This window comes from Dreissena polymorpha, chromosome 1 (genome assembly GCF_020536995.1).
Source record: "Dreissena polymorpha isolate Duluth1 chromosome 1, UMN_Dpol_1.0, whole genome shotgun sequence".
Classification (NCBI taxonomy): Eukaryota; Metazoa; Mollusca; class Bivalvia; order Myida; family Dreissenidae; genus Dreissena; species Dreissena polymorpha.
This window is the reverse complement of record NC_068355.1, coordinates 22257852-22271637: the sequence shown is the minus strand read 5'-3', so window position 1 is coordinate 22271637 and position 13786 is coordinate 22257852.

Genomic DNA, 13786 nt, shown 5'->3' with positions numbered 1-13786 from the left:
TGTCTTTCATGATCTAGTATACCTGTAAAAGGTGAATTTGCATCTAATAATCCAGGGTAGGTAGTTATTAGCCATGCTTGTAGGGGGGTACACAAATAAAATTTTATGCATTTAGATTTATTTAGTACTGCATATGTACAGCGGTATAAATAGTTAAGGAGCACGAAAGGACGAGAACATTAATAGCCTGTATTGCATAAATAGTATATCTTCTGAAATCGTTTCGCTTCCTTAAACTGAACAAATATTTAGTGTTTACATCGCAAAACGTAATATATCCAGTTTCACTTTCGGTTTGGTTGGTTTGTAAACACCGTAAATTCATTTTCAAAAGTGGACAATATCGTTTTCAAATAAAGTTAGAAAAGTAAATCATATGGACAACACACATGAACATAGATAGTGCTCTTTATATCAAAGTAGAAAGTTTGGCTCTAGTTCAACGCGCGTCGTACACAGCCTTATGACAATAGACTGATAACCTTTTGGGTAGTTAAGTAGTAATACAAACCAAAATTTACAAAAGTAACAAAAGTTGTATAGCGACAATTATTGTTACCAGGCACGTAGCTTTATATGCACTGTATAGAAACAACTATTGTAACCATACACGTAGCTCTATATGCACTGTATACATAGCGACAACTCTTGCAACCACGTACGTAGCTCTATATGCTCTGTACCGGTATATCGACAACTATTTTAACCATGCACGTAGCGTTATATGCTCTGTTAGCGACAACTAGTGTTACCACGCACGTAGCTCTATATGCTCTGTTAGCGACAACTATTGTTACCAAACACGTAGCTCTATATGCTCTGTCTAGTGACAACTAGTGTAACCACGCACGTAGCTCTATATGCTCTGTCTAGTGACAACTACTGTAACCACGCACGTACCTCTATATGCTCTGTATAGTGACAACTATTGTAACCACGCACGTAGCTCTATATGCTCTGTATAGTAACAACTATTGTAACCACGCACGTAGCTCTATATGCTCTCAATAGCGACAACTAGTGTAACCACGCACGTAGCTCTGTATTCTCAGTTTAGTGACAACTAGTGTAACCACGCACGTAGCTCTATATGCTCTGTATAGTGACAACTATTGTAACCACGCAAGTAGCTCTATATGCTCTGTATAGTGACAACTATTTTAACCACGCACGCAGCTCTATATGCTCTGTATAGTGACAACTAGTGTAACCACGCACGCAGCTCTATATGCTCTGTATAGTGACAACTATTGTAACCACGCACGTAGCTCTATATGCTCTGTATAGCGACAACTATTGTAACCACGCACGTACCTCTATATGCTCTGTATAGTGACAACTATTGTAACCACGCACGTAGCTCTATATGCTCTGTATAGTGACAACTATTGTAACCACGTACGTAGCTCTATATGCTCTGTATAGCGACAACTATTGTAACCACGTACGTACCTCTATATGCTCTGTATAGTGACAACTATTGTAACCACGCACGTAGCTCTATATGCTCTCAATAGCGACAACTAGTGTAACCACGCACGTAGCTCTATATGCTCTCAATAGCGACAACTAGTGTAACCACGCACGTAGCTCTGTATGCTCTGTCTAGTGACAACTAGTGTAACCACGCACGTAGCTCTATATGAACTGTATAGCGACAACTATTGTTCATAGGCACGTAGCCTCAACGCGCTATGTGTAGCGACAACTATTGTAAACACGCACATAGCTCTATATGCTCTGTATATTGACATATATTTTAACCACGTACGTAGCGTTATATGCTCTGTATAGCGACAACTAGTGTAACCACGCACGCAGCACTATATGCTCTATCTAGTGACAACTTTTGTAACCACGCACGTAGCTTTATATGCTCTGCATAGTGACAACTAGTGTTACCACGCACGTAGATCTATATGCTCTGCATAGTGACAACTAGTGTAACCACGCACGTAGCCTTAACGCGCTATGTATAGCGGCAACTATTGTTACGCACGTAGCTCTATATGCTCTGTATAGTGACAACTATTGCAACCACGCACGTAGCCTTAACGCGCTATGTATAGCGACAATTAGTGTAACAACGCACGTAGCTTGATATGCTCTGTATAGCGATATGGTTACTAGGCTAACCACGCACATAGCTCTATATGCTCTGTATAGCGACAATTAGTGTAACCACGCGAGTAGCTCTATATGCTCTGTATAGTGACAACTAGTGTAACCACGCACGCAGCTCTATATGCTCTGTATAGTGACAACTACTGTAACCACGCGAGTAGCTCTATATGCTCTATATAGTGACAACTATTGTAACCACGCGAGTAGCTCTATATGCTCTGTATAGTGACAACTATTGTAACCACGCACGTACCTCTATATGCTCTGTATAGTGACAACTATTGTAACCACGCACGTAGCTCTATATGCTGTGTATAGTGACAACTATTGTAACCACGCACGTAGCTCTATATGCTCTGTATAGTGACAACTATTGTAACTACACACGTAGCTCTATATGCTCTGTATAGTGACAACTATTGTAACCACGCGAGTAGCTCTATATGCTCTGTATAGCGACAACTATTGTAACCACGCACGTAGCTCTATATGCTCTGTATAGTGACAACTATTGTAACTACGCACGTAGCTCTATATGCTCTGTATAGTGACAACTATTGTAACCACGTACGTAGCTCTATATGCTCTGTATAGTGACAACTATTGTAACCACGCGAGTAGCTCTATATGCTCTGTATAGCGACAACTATTGTAACCACGCGAGTAGCTCTATATGCTCTGTATAGTGACAACTATTGTAACCACGCACGTAGCTCTATATGCTCTGTATAGCGACAATTAGTGTAATTAAACTTGTAGCTCCGGACGCTCTTAATAGTGACAACTATGGTAACCACGCACGCTGCCTCTATATGCTCTGTATAGTGACAACTATTGTAACCACACACGTAGCTCTATATGCTCGGTATAGCGACAACTAAGCTCTAGACGCCCTTGATCGGAAACAACTTTTACCACGCTGGTTCAACCGACACTACCACTTTGTTATTAACAATGTAAAAACTAAGAACTCTATGGCACAACGTTCAATTTCACTCTATGTAAGGCAAGGAGAATGCGACAATACTATGTATATGTGTGCTCTGAGCGTAAACATGTTAAATAAAACGTTCATGGTCATATTATGTTTACGTAATCGGATTATGCTCCATTTATCATCTTTTTATTCTTCACATGGAACAAATACTTATTTTGCAACAAAAATCACCATTTAAATTTCATCCACTGATAATTTTACAAATCAATTGTAAGCTACTCAAGCTGGGTGCCCGTTTCGGAAATAAAAACATTTGAGCGATACATTAACAATTAAAAGAAGACATTTTGACATTTTGTTACTCTATTAATTTACAGACCGAGAATGGTCCTGGTAGGAACTGAGTTATTGTTAAGTCCATAATTGATCGTCTTTTGTGCTCATTAAATACACTTCAAAGAAATGTTGATTAACAATTTATATTAAAAAAATATTTTAGTAAACTTAGGTCTTTATAACAGCTGTTTAAAACAGAATGGTTTGTGTCTCCTGTAGAGATACGTCCGGTATTACATGTGCCACTGGTTAGCGCCTATGTAACCAACAGCATGGTGTATGTTGGCCTGTGATCCCCAGGGGTCACACTTATTGACTTCTGTTGTCACAGTTAATCAAGTTGTATACTAATCTCAATAAGTGCTTGTTCCAGTGATATCTGTGTATTTAACATTGCTTGCGTAAGAATACTCGGAAGGTATTTGTCTTCAAAAGAATACCTTAATTTTAAAGTATAGTAGACTCGCAATCTGGGGTAACTGGGCTGAATAAATGAGTATAAACTGCCGTCACAGATCAACCCGTGCAGTCCGCATAGGCTTAGCAGGAATGAAACTTTTCACTTTAAGGAATGTTTCGTTTAAAAAGGTCTCTTTTAAACAATAATCCACTCTAGGCAGAAAGTGTCGCCCGTGATAAGCCTTTGCGGACAGAGCATGCATTATGCCCGGTTTTACCAGAACGAGACTCATTGACACTTAACAATATGTTTTTTTATTATAGTAAGTGAAAACATCATTGATAATGACAAATAATGTCAAATCAAATTAAATAACAGAAATCAACAACTATTGTACCAGATGCAAAAACCTGTCCATATACTGATAGATCTGCGTTTACATGTTTTAATATAATACAATAATTATGTATGCATTTGGAATAGTGTACAAATAATCCAAAAACATAAGTAAATTCTAACACGCATTGCTTTCGCCGTTGAAGATCGTTCCAGATGTGTTTAATATTATCAATTTTAATTTATGATCATTCATAAACGTAACAATTCCTTTTAACAATCGAGAAGAATGCAAACATGTTTTTGATCTGCTGAACATTTTTATATTGAATAAACCTGTTCACGCTTTACAATCGCAATATGCTTAGACAAGAGTATTATTTCTTTTATGAATCATTTTGGGAAAATGGTCAGTTCGCTTCTTTGAAGAATTAAAGGGAGAGAACAGCTGCTGGAGTGACTTCCAAACATAGCCAAGTAGTCCCCCCGGCATGGTAATGCACTTACAATAAAGCTAACATCTAGAATTTGGTATCCTTACATATTCATCGAGATTGCTCTATTTGAGTATGTAAGAAGATCATTAATTTATAAAACATTTCAATAAAATGTGTACCTTTCTCATATTTTATAATTCAAATTCTAAGAAAGTAATGGAATATAGTTCATTAACATTCATAAATTATAAAGCAAATAAAGATAAACTACGGTTGCACTGTTTTACTTAAACCAATTTATTACATAACATGTAGAACCATCATCAAATAAAGCATGTAAAAAAATACTGGTTTAAAAAACATTGCAGATAATGTAAATATTCCAGGGTATATCTAAACTTGTTATTAAATAACCTTCACGTGACGTGTGTGGGTATTCCGAAAATACAAAGGTCTTTACGCAGCCGATGCTGTATTATGTGAGGACCCGGCGTATGTCCAAGCACTCAAACCCAATCAGCTTACTAGGCTTACAAAAGGCGGGGCGAATTTTGCTTAATAGCTGCAATTTCCATTTATTTAGTTGGCACTGAAAGACTTTTATTTATATGGGTGACATGTAGATCGCTGTTATCTGTCAAATTCTTCACGTAATGTTTAAGGCCGACTTTGCTGTATTTTTTTTAAATAAATCCTTTCAGTTATGCCTTTGCTTAAAACACAATTATTTCTTTATTGACTGTTTTTATTCGAAGATAATTATAAAGGTCATTTCCGTAGCCTGAAGTAAACTTTATGATTTTAGCGTTAATAATTCCGCAGATGTTAATTAGCAAAATTTTAAAGATTTATGACCGAGATATACAATTTCTTTGAAAATCAGATATCTACCTTTGAAACAGACATTATTATTTCTTTATAAAAAAAATATATAGTTCCAGATATACCCATTAAGAAAATGTATAGGATTCAATACCGAGACAGATTTTTTTATTGAATAGTACATATCTTTGTTTTCTAAAGATTCATTATTTCTTTATTATTATTTCTTTTTAAAGTATCGATTTCATGTAGAGGCAAACCATTCTTATTAAAAAGTATATGGTTTAGTCTAAAACTGTGTTGTTTTTATTAATATATTTTATGTGAAAATTGCTTTCAAACAAACATCTCTAGCCGGAAAATAATTTTGTGATTTTAAGGTGATCATTTATTAGCGAAAATGTGTAATATGTCAGAACATGGCAGTTTTTTTTATAAAAAGTGAATATCTGCTTTTGCTTTTAACTTTATTTTTATTTTATCATTTAATTACCATTCTTATGCTAGTATCAAAGTCTGTACCCTGAATTAACTCTGTTCATTTGTCTTGTTCTAAATATTTACTTAAACAATGGTTTCACACCTATGACAACAACTTTACATTACAGAAAACGTAATGGACGCCTATTCTTACACAAACAATTGAAGGTGTTAGACAACGACGGACGAACAAACACAGAATTCATAGGTTGCATATTTTGTTTATTTCACAGTTACTTTTTGTACAAGTATAAATCATGTGTGAAACATTATCTAAAGTTGTTACAAATAGATCTATAGATGCAAATGAATTGTATTCGGTGCTGTGTAGCAGTATGCGTGATTGTGCCAATACATGTTTCCCCACTAAACGTAAAAGGCGTCATTTGAAACCGTTCTGGACAAAGGAGCTCACGGAACTACATGCGCATAATTATGAGCTCGTCACGTGCCGCGTGATGCAGCGCTGGTAGACCACGGGGCGCACAGCACAAGGAATATCGTGAGTATAAAGCGGTTAAAGCACATTTCCGGAGGGCCATGCGGCGGTGCGGTGAACAATTTATGACAGAACTTGACCATAAACTCGAATATGACTCTGTACATGACAGTGTGAGTTTCTAGCGGACAGTAAACTTAAGGAAACGGGGATCCGGTGCCGACATAGGAGGTGGCATCAACTTCGATGGGAATATGTACAGAAGCCGGGAGGAAATAACGGAGCAGTGGGCGAAATACTTTTAAGACCTGTACACCCCTTCAAGCTCCCCGGACTTCGATTCACACTGGGAGTATGTTGTTAGACAGGAAGTGGAGCAGACCTGACAAACTGAAGGAAGGTGAGATTATTACACTGTTTAAAGGCGGGCGAAAGCGGCGAGACCAGCTTAATAATTACCGAGCAATTACACTATCGTCAACGCTGCTTAAGCTTTATGAATCGATTTTATTAAGCCGGTGCAAGGACGGTATACTCGCTTCTATCAGTAAGTTACAAGGTGGATTTCAGGACGGGCTTGGTTGCATAATGACTAGCTTTAGTCTTCGCAAATGTCTATACTATGCAAAGGAGCTGGGATCAAGTGTATATCTATGTTTTCTGGACGCTCGTCAGGCCTTTGACAGGGTATGGCACGATAAACTATTTCACAAACTTTTATCAATTTCCGGTGTTTATGATCCTGATCCAGTCATTGATACTAACACCCTTCTCGCACTTCGTGAAATGTATCGCAACTCAACAAGCCGCGTTCGCCATCGAGGATTGATCTCGGAACCACTATCGGGCAAGGAACCCGTCAGGGAGGCAAAAGCATGTGTTTTCCAATGTATCGACAAAAACGTTACAAACGCTATTGATTTACCTATCAAGAAACAAAACGAAATATTCATATGTTTTGTTTCGTTTGTTTAAATAGCATGAATGCTATCTTTTTCAATATACCACATTTTATTTGCTGTCTCATTTATCTGTTTACCAGTCCCATTAAGCTGGGACAAAGTCTAGAGTGTTAGATTGAGTTCATTTATCAATGTTGGTCCATGCGTTGTAAGTTTAGACCGTTAACTTTACAAGGTCATTTGTGTATGACAGGTACACACCGAAGAGCGGCGCTTCTGGTTCCGGTGGCGCTTTCGCCGCTCCCGGACGAGCACCATTGGTCTGTTGTCCCTCCGGAAGCACTCGAAACGGACCTCATGCCCGGACGCACAGCAAACGGCGCTTCCTCCCGGATATGACCGACAGTCCGGTATTCACGCTGAGCAAACCTCGCAGTCGCACTGCGATCCTCCGGCTCCGGCTGCAACGGCTCGACGTGGAACACTGTGAGAAATCATTTGAAACATTAGATGAGTAGTGCGTTTGACGATAGCGCGGAGAGGCTTGTGTCCCCCAGCTCCAGCAACTTGATATTTGGCATGCATGTGTATCTCATGGAGCTGCACATTTTGAGTGGTCAAAGGTCAAGGTTAAGGTCATCCTTCAAGGTCAAAGGTCAAATATATAGCTTCAAAGCGGCGCAGAAGGGGACATAGAGTTTCTGACAAACACATATCTTGCTCTATATAAGGTCCGTAGCTTTTCACACGCAGTCAGTAGCATTGAACAGGGTGCAAATTTAATGGGGTTTTCAGGGAGTTACACACGGTCTGGACATAATGCAAACACACCGTTAGGATTTTTTCTTTAATATCTTAAGTTATTGCAATACATTTGTAAAAATATTTCGTGCATAAAAGATTTCTTAAGGTATAAGAATAAGTCCTTGAATACGCTTGAAATCGGTAACAACATTTCAAGTTGCGTGCAGCATAACCGTGCAGTACACAACGACTTTTTTCAGGAGCACGCTTATCAAATAAAGTAATTTTTATGTTTTTCCCATTGCCATAAGCAGCATAAAATATTTATTTTAAGCACTAGTTGAAATTCTTAAGAAAACATATTTTAAAAAGTTATTTGAAAAATCACCACCGGTGTGTTTTCATTCATTAACTTTTAACTGGGAATCCATCAAAGTCACGTGATCCTGTCCCCTGTTTGAATGACGCCTTCAAAAACAATATATCTTACTTTCGTCCTGTTTTAAAGATTTTGCGGGAGAATGCAGTTGACTCGATAAGATAAATCCATTTCACGCAATTTTACTTACCCCGCACGCTGTGATACAGGAAAGTAAACGAGAGTGAATTTTACTAACCCTATTACACCGTACGCAGCGAATAAGGGGCCGTGTTACTATTAATACACGGTCAGCTTATGATCTCATATTTGCAATTAAAAACATGTATTCTGTTAGAGGTAAAATAGAATGTATCTGAGAACAACAATATGCATGAATTCATCTCTGCGTGTATTAACTATGATTTAAATTCAGGTTATATATAACCTGTTCAAACGAGATATGAAACTGCGTGCTATTGTTTTAGAACATATACATACTTATCACTTGACATTATAGTGTGGCAAGTGTAGACATTATTAATGAACACGTAACTGACTGTAATAATGTGTTTTTTTATGTTTTGTATTTATATACCAGTATATTAGATGCATAAAAATATATCCGTGGATTAACAAGTTCATACTCCTGTTGCAATGGTTATTTGTGTACACTTTCCCAACATTCAAACATGAAATTGGCCTCTTTCTCGGAAAACTGGGTTTAATGCATGTGCGTACAGTTTCGTCCCGGGTTAGCCTGTTCAGTGCATACAGGCATATCTTATTGTCGTTTCAAGGAAGTCCATTCTTAGCGAAAATCCAGGTTAGGCGGAAAATGTCGTCCCAGATTAGCCATTGCATACGAACAAGCATTAAGCCCAGTTTTCCCAGACCGAGGCTTAAATAAATACTTCCTGTGCATGTCTATTATTTTAACTGCGACTTAATGATACACCTTACGCGAAAATACTGAATATGACATATAAACAGAAGGCATAGTTATATGTTCTGTGAGAAAATCCGTTGACTACAATCGGTGGAACACTATGTAACTAGTCGACACCTGGTCACAGTCAGTTGAGACAGGAACCTTGTTGAAACATTGAGCTACGACCTGGGAAAACTGGGCTTAATGCATATGCTTAAAGTTTCGTATCGAATTAGCCTGTGTAGTCTACACAGACTTATCAGAGACGCCACTTAATGCTTTTATGCAATTTTGCATTTAAAGGCAGTCTTTTATAAAAGACAAGTTTGTGTTAGCGCAAAGTGTCGTCCCTGATAAGCCTGTGCGAACTGCACAGTCTAATTTGGGACGGCAATTAACGAACATGCATAACGGCCTTTTTTCCAGAACGAGGCTCCATTTTGTAATATACATGCAACATGTCACCTAAGTATTAATTGCAGATTATAACATGCACATGGGCAATAATCAATTAATAACCCGCGTTAATAATGATCAACGGTAAATCGTCTTTAATTTTCCATAAAGATCCGTAAATGCTGGAAATCAACGAATTTAAAGTTAAACATAACACAATCCGTGTTCCTTGTAACACTAGCAAAACTTCAATGCTAGATTTGGTCTGGTAAAATTGATTTAACGAGAAACAAAATGCTCGTTTTTATGTTTTGTGGGCCGATATACCAATTTAAATTTCCCGCGACAATATCCGAACATTTACGAGCGAATGCAAGAATGGCTATGGGAAGCTTTGAAAGCATGACGTATTTCTTGTAATAATCATTATGTAATGAAAGATACAAACATGCTAAAATCAAAGAATACTTCTTAAAATAAAGTTTAACCATAACAAATACATGATCCTAATAGTAATAACCAACATTTCAACGCTAAAAAAACTACATCATTTCAACGTTATATTTTGTCGTATAACGTTGATTTAATAAGAAACGAAATGCTCGGTTGTATTTTAAGGGGGGCGGAAAACTACAACGGGCGAGGCATGGTATGGTATTGCGCAAGGGGGGTTAGAGGGTTAGGGTTAGGGTTTGGGTTAGTGTTAGGGGTCGGGTTAGGGTTTGGGTTAGCCTAAACCCAACCCTAACCCTAACCCGACCCCTAACCGTAACCCTTACCCTAACCCTTTTTTGGGGTTATCACCCCTGACCATGCCTCGCCCGTTGTAGTTTTCCGCCTCCCGTATTTTAAACGCAGCTGAATTTCGGAATTTGATGACGGCAGTTGCAGATTTATGTACACATTAAGCAAAACGAATGATTCCGATCCAGATAAGAGATCCTCCGTAAAACGGAAGAACTTGACATTGTAATACGCTTTTTAGATCCTGAAAAGTTACATAATGTTTGCACTCTAATATTTTTACACCAATATTTCTTGTACAGGGTTTTCCTAAAGTATAGCACTTGTGGTCAGTTTGTATATAGCATAATCGTATTGAGCAGTGTGTACTGAGCTTAAATATTTCCGTCTTCGAAAAGAATTCCCAATATGGCTTACTCTCTTTCCATAGAACACAGACGATAAAAGTATTGTTACGTCACTTCAATATACGTCTTCTGAGCAATCTTTAAAGGACATATTATTATTGTGTAAATCCTATTAGTTCAGAATCATGAGCAGTGTAATGACCATCTTAAGGGATAAGTTCAATGATCGTCCTAAGCAATACCATAATCTTGAATATTAAAAGATACACATTTAAAAATGAGTGTTCTTGAAAAATAGAAACTTGACAAAAACTTTTATACAACAACATATATATAGGTTAAATAAAATAATATTAGATGCCGGTATATGAACAAAATAATTATGTGAATAACATACACGTATACAGATGAGCCGCTACTTAGTTGAGGGTAGTTGCAGGGAAGGCTACTTAGTTGAGGGTAGTTGCAAGGTAGGCTACTTAGTTGAGGGTAGTTGCAAGGAAGGCTACTTAGTTGAGGGTAGTTGCAATGAATGATACTTAGTTGAGGGTAGTTGCAAGAAAGGCTACTAAGTTGAGGGTAGTTGCAAGGAAGGCTACTTAGTTGAGGGTAGTTGCAAGGAAGGCTACTTAGTTGAGGGTAGTTGCAATGAAGGATACTTAGTTGAGGGTAGTTGCAAGGAAGGCTACTAAGTTGAGGGTATTTGCAAGGAAGGATACTTAGTTGAGGGTATTTTCAAGGAAGGATACTTAGTTGAGGGTATTTGCAAGGAAGGCTACTTAGTTGAGGGTATTTGCAAGGAAGGCTACTTAGTAGAGGGTAGATGCAAGGAAGGATACTTAGTAGAGGGTAGTTGCAAGGAAGGCTACTTAGTTGAGGGTATTTGCAAGGAAGGCTACTTAGTTGAGGGTATTTGCAAGGAATGATACTTAGTTGAGGGTATTTGCAAGGAAGGCTACTTAGTTGAGGGTATTTGCAAGGAAGGCTACTTAGTAGAGGGTAGATGCAAGGAAGGATACTTAGTAGAGGGTAGTTGCAAGGAAGGCTACTTAGTTGAGGGTATTTGCAAGGAAGGCTACTTAGTTGAGGGTATTTGCAAGGAAGGATACTTAGTTGAGGGTATTTGCAAGGAAGGCTACTTAGTTGAGGGTATTTGCAAGGAAGGTTACTTAGTTGAGGGTATTTGTAAGGAAGGCTACTTAGTTGAGGGTATTTGCACGAAAGGCTACTTAGTTGAGGGTATTTGCAAGGAAGGCTACTTAGTTGAGGGGTTTTTCAAGGAAGGCTACTTAGTTGAGGGTATTTGCAAGGAAGGCCACAATATACTAAATAGTTTCCCTATATAATTCAATGTAAAAGCGACAACTTTGAGCGAAAATAAATGCAACATTTTGCACATAGAGACCCCCATAACCATACCTTTTCTTAACGGCAATTCTAAGCGGAATCGTTTTATGCAATAAAAAAGATATGTCATGTTCAAACCAAAAAAGAACTTGACGCTAATCAAAATCGACTGTTTTTGCAATTTTTTTTTTTCGGCCGTTTCTTAGTGGAATGTAACCTTTTCAGTGCAAGGCTTTACTAAAGTCTCCAAGTTTATCATATTTCAGGGATTCGGTCGTGAACACCTATTTATGCCCTACCATTATCTCCGAAAGATAAAGCCCGAACACTAGTTTAAGATGTAAAACATGCCTTCGAGTCAACTATGATATTTTTTTAGAGAGTACAGCCCTACATGAAACGAGTATTTAGTATATTGTAACCGGAAGGCTACTTAGTTGAGGGTATTTGCCAGGAAGGCTACTTAGTTGAGGGTATTTGCAAGGAAGGCTACTTAGTTGAGGGTATTTGCAAGGAAGGCTACTTAGTTGAGGGTATTTGCAAGGAAGGCTACTTAGTAGATGTTAGATGCAAGGAAGGCTACTTAGAACAGGGTAGTTGCAAGGAAGACTACTTAGTTGAGGGTAGTTGCAAGGAAGGCTACTTAGTAGAGGATAGATGCAAGGAAGGCTACTTAGTAGAGGGTAGATGCAAGGAAGGCTACTTAGTTGAGGGTAGATGCAAGGAAGGCTACTTAGTAGAGGGTAAATGCAAGGAACTCTACTTAGTTGAGGGTATTTGCAAGGAAGGATACATAATTGAGGGTATTTGCAAGGAAGGCTAGTGTGTCAAAAAATCGATTTAATTGAGCATAGTTCTGGGAAAACCGGACTTAATGCATTGTTTAGTGTCGTCCAAGGACTGCACTGGCCTAACGCATGGTGTGTTTAGTGTCGTCCCAGGACTGCACAGGCTTATCGCATGGTGTGTTTAGTGTCGTCCCAGGACTGCACAGGCTTAATGCATGGTGTGTTTAGTGTCGTCCCTGGACTGCACAGGCTTAACGCATGGTGTGTTTAGTGTCGTCACAGGACTGCTCAGGCTTAACGCATGGTGTGTTTAGTGTCGTCCCTGGACTGCACAGGCTTAATGCATGGTGTGTTTAGTGTCGTCTCAGGACTGCACAGGCTTAACGCATGGTGTGTTTAGGGTCGTCCCAGGACTGCACTGGCTTAATGCATGGTGTGTTTAGTGTCGTCTCAGGACTGCACAGGCTTAATGCATGGTGTGTTTAGTGTCGTCCCAGGACTGCACAGGCTTAACGCATGGTGTGTTTAGGGTCGTCCCAGGACTGCACTGGCTTAATGCATGGTGTGTTTAGTGTCGTCTCAGGACTGCACAGGCTTAACGCATGGTGTGTTTAGTGTCGTCCCAGGACTGCTCAGGCTTATCGCATGGTGTGTTTAGTGTCGTCTCAGGACTGCACAGGCTTAACGCATGGTGTGTTTAGTGTCGTCCCAGGACTGCTCAGGCTTAACGCATGGTGTGTTTAGTGTCGTTCCAGGACTGCTCAGGCTTAACGCATGGTGTGTTTAGTGTCGTCCCTGGACTGCACAGGCTTAACGCATGGTGTGTTTAGTGTCGTCACAGAACTGCACAGGCTTAACGCATGGTGTGTTTAGTGTCGTCCCAGGACTGCACAGGCTTAACGCATGGTGTGTTTAGTG